The following is a 9,660-nucleotide window of genomic DNA, read 5'->3' on the forward strand; positions in this document are numbered from 1 at the left end:
GTAGACTTCATTCACAGGCACGCGTGAGGCGTGGCACCTAACCCCACCCCTAAACCCAAACGCCATTGGGGGATGAGCAAATCATGCTAAAATGTACAAATTAGATTGTACGAATTTATAGGAATTAGCCACTAAATCAAAAAGTTATGAATTGCAGTGAGATTGTGTTGATGATGGTTTGTTCTGTAGACTATCAAAAAAAATTAAAAAATAAATAAATAAAAAACTGCTTGAAGGGCCTAATTATTTTGTCCTTAAAATGGTGTTTAAAAAAATTAAAAACTGCTTTTATTCTAGCTGAAATAAAACAAATAAGACTTTCTCCAGAAGAAAAAATATTATCAGACATACAGTGAAAATTTCCCTGCTCTGTTAAACATCACTTGGGAAATATTTAAAAAAAGAAAAGAAAATTCAATGGGGGGCTAATAATTCTGACTTCAACTTTAAGGATAAAAGCTTCTGCCAAAAATGTCATGTAAACGCAGTCAAGTATTAGTTTCAGTAATTCTGCCACTGATTAAACAGCTTTCAGGAGTGAAACAGAAGACATGGGTCTGGTCTGGTGTGTAGGTGCATCACTAAACAGCCTGGCTAAATATTTAGACAATCTCTCGTCGCTCCAGGGTCGCCGTGAATCTGCCGGCGGGTCGAGAAGCTCCATATACAGAAGTTGAGCAGCATGGTTTATTCCTCCAGAGACAGGTATTTATTTCTGAGGAATCCATGATGTCATGGGCTAGTTTGAATCTGGCTGGCCTCGAATACCCATGTAAGTCTGAGATGGCAGAAGAACTGAAGAAATCACTTACAGAGAGATGTGCAGGAGAGAGTTGAGCCGCTTCAATTTTTTCCAGTAAAGACAAACTCTGTGGGTTTATGAACTACCACTGAACTTGATGCCATGGTTGAAGAAGTCAAACGATATAATGTGTGTATGAGAGATGGGAAAGGTATGAGGAAACATTACAAACCTGAAGAAAAAAGGGAAAACTTGTGTATGCAAACACATATTCACACATGCACAGTTGCACACAGTTAAAGTCAGAATGATTAGCCCTTCTGAATTATAAGCCACCCTGTATATTTATTTCCCCAATTTCTGTTTAACAGAAAGAAGATTTTGTTCAACACATTTCTAAACAGAATAGTTTTAATAACTCATTTCTAATAACTTGTCTAAATTTCTTCTATCTTCGCCATGATGACAGTAAATACTATTTTACTAGATATTTTACAAGATACTATACTGAAAATATAAAGATTTATAGATGATTCCTTGGACTTACGTTTTGTTTTTTTAAGTTAGGTGGTTGTAAACAATTTATTTGGGCTGAATTTAAACAAACGTAATTTTTTTTCAGTGTAGTATTTAGCTTAAACTGACATTTAAAGCAGGGTTTCCTACACTTTTTCCACCTTCAAATTTCAGCACTTTTCAAGCTGTTTCAATGTGCATTTGTATGCTTTTCCAGCACCTAACACCCATGGTAAATTGCGTTTACATATGCTGTATGTACTTTTTCACATTTAAATCCATTGTGCTATTTAAAAAAAATACAATATGACATTTTAATTGAAATTGTTGAATACTTTGGAGCATATTTGTAACTTTAGGTGGTTTCTAAAACAAAATCTGTCAGTGTTGTTTTCATTCTCTCGTACCCTGACCTTTACACTTTCATGGCTGTAGCTCCCTGTCATTTGAAGGAAGGCATTGACTAAGTGATTGGCAGCTGATATAGACCAATACATTTGCGTTCAAGAGCAATGGGCCAGAACTTTAAAATGGGACAGGCATTGTGGGCTTTGATTACTGCAGCAACTTGACATGTCAACTGTTTTAAACAATTTCTGAGCGTTGCGTTTAGGATTTTTAGTGCAAATATGCATTCTGCGTGAATGTCTACCAAATACTTACATGCGGTGCACATTTTGCAATGACAACTGATCACACAGCAACAATTTTATCCACTCACACAAATGCTCCCAAATATATTTTGAGCTTGTATAAATAAAATTTCGAGCACAAAACGATCGCAATTTTGAGCCCTACAATTTCAAATTCAAGCAGGTTCATGCATATTGTCCAAAATTTAAGCACTTTTCTAACCTTGAAAACACTGTATAAAACACCAAGCATTTTCCAGGATTTCCAGCACCCGTACGAACCCTGTTTAAAGGCTTAACTAGGTTATTTAGGTTAATTAGGCAAGTTATGCCTGTTTAACACTGCACATGCGAGCAGAGCATGAGCAACAAGTATGCAGAAGCAGTGCAAAGGCGTTTGCCTTTCACACCAGCTTTGTCTGCAGTTTGCAGTAGATCAGTGGCTGTTGCAGATTAATCTATTCATCCATCCGTCCGTCCGTCCGTCCGTCCGTCCGTCCGTCCGTCCGTCCGTCTATCTATCTATCTATCTATCTATCTATCTATCTATCTATCTATCTATCTATCTATCTATCTATCTATCTATCTATCTATCTATCTATCTATCTATCTATCTATCTATCTATCTATCTATCTATCTATATACACTTTTTTATACTTTTCATCTTCCCCCCATGCTGTTTCCTTAATTTGCAAGTCTTTATTTTACAAATTATATAGATCATACAATACTGTATGCTTCTTAAGCTCTATGAAGAATGTCATTCATGCATTTCAAGGTGCACTCGGTGATATCATGTAATTTTGTTTTTGATTGTCAGGATGATGTAGGCCTATATAGTTATAATAATATGCATACAATACAGTTATAATAATTTATATATGATCAAACTAGTGTGCAACTTAAGCAAAACTAATACTAAAATTGTAATACTAAAACATTTGGTTTTGTAGTTAGACCCAAATAAATCGGCACCTTAGAATTATAAGGGTTCTGTCTGACATTTTGGTCAAAATTGAGTTGACATATTCTTGTTAAACTTATTTCCATTATGAGATGTTTTTCTATGAGTTGTTTAAATTTTAAGACTTTTTATTAAAAAATATTAAATATATAAAAATGTTACACACATACTGTTTGCTATGGAATGCAAAAACTTTGAAGCTCAATTTCTCAAAATCATTCAGAATGCAGATAGAACTTCATAGTTCTAAGGTGATGAAATATTTGTTGCACTTTTAATAGTTCATTAATAAGTTCATTTGATTGACTATATAATAATCAGTGGATATTATTGGAGCATTTAATAGGTAAAATTGCAACTTTTTACAGCCATTTAATGCGTTTTGGTCATTATCAATGCACTCTTACTTTAATTAAGCATGAGCAGTGGGAAAATAGACCCAGCACTGAAACTATCGTGGCACTGCTGCTTCAGCTCTGCACTGACGCGCTGCTTCTGCATGCAGTGGCAAATCTGTTAACATGGACAATAAAAGAACATGCATTGCTTGCGCTCTGCTCACATGTGCGGTGTGACACAGGTGTTAATTAGGCAAGTAATGGTATAACAGTGGTTGGTTCTGTAGACAATAAAAAAATGCTTACGAGGACTAAAAATATTGACCTTAAATTAAAAACTGCTTTTATTGTAGCCAAAATAAAACAATTAAGACTTTCTCCAGAAGAAAAAAAAACAATATCGGAAGGACTTTGAAAAACTCCCTGATCTGTTAAATATCATTTTGGGAAATATTTAAACGAAAAATAAATCACAAAAGGGCTAATTATTTTGACTTTAACTGTACATGCATTTATTTCTATGACATGAAGCAATATAAAAAATTAAATATCTGAACAAATTCCAGGGAATAGCTCAAAACCTAAAGGAAATTCAAAACAGCCTCTGCTGAAAGTGTAAACCTTTAGCTTTTGAGGTCTGCGTGGTCAGTGATGTAATGTGAATCATCAGATCTCTGTTTTCCGCAAGAAACCCCGAATGTCAGTCTCAATACTTAAAAAAAAAAAAAAATTAGTCTGTCTTCCAAGAGTAATAAAGCTGGAGGGGAGTTATACCCCAGCTGTAGAGTTTGCACTACTGAGGCCCCCAAAACGGCCTCCAGGACTGAGGCTCGACCACTAACTAGAGCGCATCTGCTCTGCTCACATCCACTGAGAACACTTGGCAGACGAGACACTCTTCATGCTTCTCAATGCCTTGTCATGTCCATGTAGCAAGACCAGCATCAAAACCATTACAGCGCAAGCAATATAGATAGAGGACAAGAAACAGAAGAACGCTGGTCCTCATCAGCCTCGCTGTCTCTGTTATCTGTGTCTCCAGTTTTACAACCAGATCAGAGAGAAACCATGCTAGCTAGTTTAACCAAAAAATACAAATAAAAAGCCTTTAATATTGCCAGTAAATCCACTGAAAAAGTCCACTAAAAGTATTAATTTATTTGTATTATTGGTTGTTTTATTTTGTTATACAAAACAGTCAACATTTGAGGTGAGTCAAAAATAATTGTTCTTCAATAGTTTTAAACCACTTCAAACGTTGACTACTATATACTCACCAGCCACTTTATTAGTCCAACTCCTCATCAACGCAAATTTTCTAATCAGCCAATCACATGGCAGCAACTCAATGCATTTAGGCATGTAGACATGGTCAAGATGATCTGCTGCAGTTCAAACTGAGCATCAGAATGACGAGGTTATATAAGTGACTTTAAACATGGCATGGTTGTTGGTGCCAGACGGCAGGCACGTGCACACATAGGGCTCAACCTGTGCACATGCCCTTTTTAGTCTTGGATAGAAAGTGCCCTTCCAAAATGATAAAAAGTGCCCCTCCGCGACACAGCCCCCCTCCCTTCTACCGCCCTTCAGTAGGAACGCGACAACACATATATATATATATGTATCTTTTTTTAAATATTTCCTAAATGATGTTTGACAGAGCAATTTGTTTTATTTTGGCAAGAATAAAAGCAGCTTTGAATTTTTAAAATAATTTTCTAAATTATTAGCCCCTTTAAGCTAATTTTTTTTTTCGATAGTCTACAGAACAAACCATCATTATAGAATAACTTGCCTAATTACCCTAACCTGCCTAGTTCACCTAAATAACCATGTTAAGCCTTTAAATGTTGCTTTAAGCTGTATAGAAGTGTCTTGAAAAATATCTGGTCAAATATTATTTACTGTCATCATGGCAAAGATAAAATAAATCAGTTATTAGAAATAGGTTTTTAAAACTATTATGCTTAGAAATGTGCTGAAACAATCTTCCCTTCCTTAAACAGAAATTGGGGGAAAAAAATAAACAGGAGCGCTAATAATTCAGGGGCGCTAATAATTCAGGGGGCTAATAATTCTGACTTTAACTGTATATATATATATATATATATATATATATATATATATATATATATATATATATATATATATATATATATATATATATATATATATGTATATAATATTACCTGTTTTATTTTATCTTATAGGGCTTTATCCATGTGATCATCTGCTGTAAATGTCTGATCGAAATAAAACATTAATTTTATTTTATTTTTGTTTTATGCACCTTAGGGGTAGAATTATTAAAATAACTAATTATTTATGTCATTTTTATTTTATTTTATTGTACTTAACTTTTTTACTTTACCTTATTTTATTTTTATTTTATTTTATGCACCTTCAAGGGGAGAATTATTAAAATAAATAAATTTTTTTTTTTTTTTTTTTTTTTTTTTTTACTCATGCACCTTTATGAAACGATTATTAAATTAACTTAATTATGACCAGTAAAAATCGTTTTGTTTTATTTTATCCTTAGGATAAAATATGATTATCTGTTGTAAATGTCTGATCAAAGTAATTTAATTTAATTACTTTAATTTAATTTAATTTAATTTAATTTAATTTAATTTAATTTAATTTAATTTAATTTTATTTAAATAAACAAATTGTCCTAAGTTGTCATGGCCTGAGAATAGTCAGATGGATAATAACAAGGCCACTGGGAGTCTTTTTCTGTCCACTTCTCCAAATGTTGAACTTTAGCAGATTTGGCATGATCTGACAGTCTCTCTCATCTTGCTTCAACTGCTCTCTGTGTTTTATAAACTCTTCTCCTTCACTGCTTTCTGTCTTTTTGGTGTTTACTTCCCTCTTTCTTTGATCCTGCACTTTCAGATCTGGCCTGAAACGAATGTTAAAAAAAGGAAAAGATCTAAGACTGAAATCGTGTGAAAGTACATTTAAGTGAACTTTCATATGTTTAGTGCTTTTCACAAAGTATTGCTTGACTTTTATGTATCTAATTTTATTGAGAAGGGTTATTGCAAACAAAACGCGGCGGCCATTTTGGAAAAAAAATAGAACAATAGCATATTATAAGTCTGTAAAATAAACTATTAAAAGTGCTGATGATTGCGTTAAATGTAAATGTTTTATTGTCGTCTTTCAGGTTGTATCTCAGCTTTAATGCGCTTTTTAAATAAATAAATAAAAAACAAAGCAGCTGCTTGCCATTGTGACAAAAATAAGATCCAGTGGACGGCCGATCGATTTCACTCCAGAATGGCGGAATCCGGGGCTGTTGCTGGGCGCTGCCGTTGGAACGTTCTAGTGAGTGTTGCCTCTTGGTGATTCTAAGCTCTTTGCCTTTACTGAATGACTAAATGAAACTTGACTAAAATAAAACATTGTTAAATTGTTAATTGAAACTAAAAATAAAAAGTTAATTAAAAAAGTAAATAATTGAATAAATAAAAACAAAAACAAAAAACTACGTAAAATTCAATAACAAAACAAAATAAAACAAAAGCACATTGAAAGAAAATAACTAACTTTAAAATCAAATAAAATTAAAACAAATTTAAATAAATAATAGATACTTTGGGGACCATAAATTAATAATGATAGATAGATAAACTGGAAGAACAGTTTGGAACATTGTTAATTAAATTAAATTAAATTAAATTAAATTAAATTAAATTAAATTAAATTAAATTAAATTAAATTAAATTAAATTAAATTAAATTAAATTAAATTATTTCTAGAAACTTTGGAGACCATAAAATAATAATAGTTGATAGATAAACTGGAAGAACAGGAGAAAAATAAAATAAAGTCAAATAAAATAAAATAATTTCAAATGCAAATTAAATGAAAATATTTAACTGAAAAAAACAACTAAATAAAATAAGATAAAAAAATAAAATAATGAAATAAAATACAATACATTCAATAAATTAGAAAAAAAGCAACAAACTAAAATAAAATAAGACGAAAGTAAATAAATTTGTATATATTAAAAATAATAAACTATTATATAATAAATAATTCATACAAATTAAAATTAAATACCTCTAGAAACTTTGGGCATCATAAAATAAAATAAAATAAAATAAAATAAAATAAAATAAAACAAAATAAAACAAAATAAAATAAAATAAAATAAAATAAAATAAAATAAAATAAAATGCAAGTTAAACATTTGAAAATTGATAAAGCAACTAAAAATAAAATAAAATAAAATAAAATAAATAAAATAAATAAATAAATAAAATAAACTAAACTAAAATAAAATAAGCTAAAATAAATAAATATGTATGTATTAAAAATAATAAAATATTATATAATAAATTCAAATACAATTTAAATTAAAATATTTCACTGAAAAAAAGAAAGTCTTATTTGTTATATTTCAGCTAAAATAAAAGCAGTTATTAATTTTTTAAACACTATTTTAAGGACAAAATTATTAGCCCTTGTAAGCTATATTTTAATTCGATAGTCTACAGAACAAACCATTGTTATACAATAACTTGCCTAATTACCCTAACCTGCCTAGTTCACCTAATTAACCTAATTAAGCCTTTAAATGTTGCTTTAGGCTGTATAGAAGTGTTTGAAGAATATCTAGTAAAATATAATTTACTGTCCTCATGGCAAAGCTAAAATAAATCAGTTATTAGAGATGAGTTATTAAAGTTTAGAAATGTGTTGGAAAAAATATTCTCTCCGTTAAACAGAAATTGGGGAAAAAAGTAATCAAAGGGGCTAATAATTCTGACTTTAACTGTATATAATATAAAATAATAAAATGAGCATAAAATGACTAATAATATATACATATTAATACTAGATATAAAAATAAAACTAGCTGACTGTACTGACTGCAGTTTCTCCGGATGTTGGTTGCACAGTATTGCACCACAGTAACGATGGAGAGCAAGATTATTTCACATTGAGCAACCCTCCAAATCCTGAGTCACCACAGTCTTGGAGAAGAGCTGCAGTTTCTGTACATCAGCGGCAAAGATTGTTAATCATCAGGCTACTACTGCCAAAGTAAAGTCCATGCACTGGTCTTACATGCTCAGTGAGACTTGTGTGGTTCAGACGGTTTCTTAAAATGTGAACAGGAGCTGATCTGTTTTAGTCATACTGGAGTTACTGGACACTGATGCTGTACAGAGATCATACAGTTTCAGCCTCCTGAACTGTCTTGCTGACTTTTGCAATCCAGTTTTGAAGTCATTTTGAAGTCTTCCTGAAACTAAACAGGACAAAAATCTATAAGGAACTTTAAGGAAATTAATAAAAAATAAATAAATAAATTGCACATTTTAACATTAAATGTATTTATTATGTACACTTTTACTGTAGTGTACTTTAAGTGTGGTCATCTCCTCAAGTACCCTCTTTTAAAATGTGGTTGTCTCAAGTATGTACACTATTTCCACTAGAGAAACTCACCTATGATATACAAAATCAGATGATTTGAGGCAGTTATGGACACCTCTTTGGCACTACATTAATAATTAGGTTAGGGGCTTGTTTAGCCCCTAACCTGCTTGTATTAATTTGTTACTTGTTTGTATATTTCCCATTTTTTCTTACTGTACAGCCGACACTGTATTTGTATGTGCATGTAGATTAAAATGATGATGATTAACTCAAAAATATATATTTATTAATATTGCCATAGTGGGTGTTGTTGTTAACAATAGCACTAGAAGAAAAAAAATATTAGTAGTAGTAGTAAAACAAAACATTTTATATAAATGTATATACAATTAATTTATTAGCATAATGCATTATTTTGACTACTAATACTAGTAGCGATGATGATGATGATGATGATGATGATGATGATGATGATATCAGAAGTAATTATGGTAGAAACAAATGTAAATCGAAAAGAAAGAAAAAAGGAAAAGAAATTTATATTGTTTTTATTTTTATTATTATTAAAATTATTGTTATTATTATCATAATTATTATAGAAGTCATAGTAGTAGTAGGGGTAGTAGTAGTAGGAATAGTGGCAATAAATAAATAAAATTTAAATTGCTTAAGATTTACTTGCCATTGTAAATTTGAAAAAAAAAAAAAAGTATGGTTCACTAAAACATTAATCTACCTTTCAATGCTGTCTAAAGTTTGAATGTTTGGATGGATGGACAGACAGACAGATGAACGCACAATATGTGGATGGACGGATGGACGGACAGACAGATAGATAAAACAATTGATAGAACGAACAAACGAACAAACAAATGATACATAGAACAAACAAACAATGGACAGAATGACAGATAGAGCAATAGATAGATAGATAGATAGATAGATAGATAGATAGATAGATAGATAGATAGATAGATAGATAGATAGATAGATAGATAGATAGATAGATAGATAGATAGATAGATAGATAGATAGATAGATAGATAGATAGATAGACAGAC

The 9,660-nt window shown here is 31.0% G+C and overlaps 1 protein-coding gene across 43 annotated transcripts in view; it reads right to left on the reverse strand.

The window, feature by feature from the left end:
* Window positions 1-9,660, reverse strand: part of tns1b (tensin 1b) — a 488,173-nt gene that overhangs the window by 164,457 nt on the left and 314,056 nt on the right. The window lies entirely within an intron of this gene.

This window comes from Danio rerio, chromosome 9, assembly GCF_049306965.1.
Source record: "Danio rerio strain Tuebingen ecotype United States chromosome 9, GRCz12tu, whole genome shotgun sequence".
In the NCBI taxonomy this organism is placed as follows: Eukaryota; Metazoa; Chordata; class Actinopteri; order Cypriniformes; family Danionidae; genus Danio; species Danio rerio.